Here is a 975-nt window from a genome sequence, read left to right as displayed (position 1 = left end):
CGGCACATAACAACACAACAACAATCATACTGAATGTAAATGGATTAAATGCACCAATCAAGAGACAGAGAATAGCAGAGAATCTTCAAGATTTTGTCTACAAGAGACACATCAAAAAGATGGAGAAAGCCTACATGCCCATTACCAGAAGAATGGTTAAAGAAACTATGACATGTTAAAGAATAACTATGAACCTGAAAGACACCTCACAACATGGATGAACCTGAGGGATATTATGCTCTGTGAAATTAGTCAGTCACAAAAGGACGAATATTGTACGAAACTCCTGTAATAAAAATTAAGAAATGGTTTCTTATCTTGACAAAAGAAACATTCTATGATGATTAGGGGGGAAGGAAAATTATTCATATACTAGAGGGTAAACACATGTTAACATGGGGATGGAGCAGCAATAAGCAACTAGAGTGAAGAGGACAGAGGGAAAGATGAAGGTAGTGGGCTACATAGGGAGGAATGCAAGAGTGAAAGGTAAATACTATTAACAAATGGTATATGGAAAGGATTGCAATCATTTTAATAAAGCAAAGTATATATATTTTTTAATGTAATACTGATGACCTGCACTGTGATCCTTTATTCAATTTCACAATAAAAAGCTTAAAATAATAATAATAAATTGAACAACTTATTCCTGGTGTCGAGCTGTAGGATGGAGCATTGGATTGTTAACCATAATTTTGGCTGTTTAAACCCACCAACTGCTCTTTGGAACCCTATAAAAGGTCACTATGACTCAGAATTGACTTAAAGGCGCTTAATAACAACAAAATTTCATTGAAAAAAATTTGCTGTAAAAAAAGACCTCTTTAAAGAGTTTTAAAAGCAAAGATGTTACTTGAGGACTAATGAGCTACTGATGGAAGCTTTGGCATCTTAAATCACCTCATGCATGCAAAAGTTGGACAATGAATAAGGCAAACCCAAAAAAGAAATGATTCACTTGAATTATGGTGT

Source organism: Chrysochloris asiatica, unplaced genomic scaffold (genome assembly GCF_000296735.1).
Source record: "Chrysochloris asiatica unplaced genomic scaffold, ChrAsi1.0 scaffold00074, whole genome shotgun sequence".
In the NCBI taxonomy this organism is placed as follows: domain Eukaryota; kingdom Metazoa; phylum Chordata; class Mammalia; order Afrosoricida; family Chrysochloridae; genus Chrysochloris; species Chrysochloris asiatica.
Note: the sequence above shows the minus strand (reverse complement) of the source record.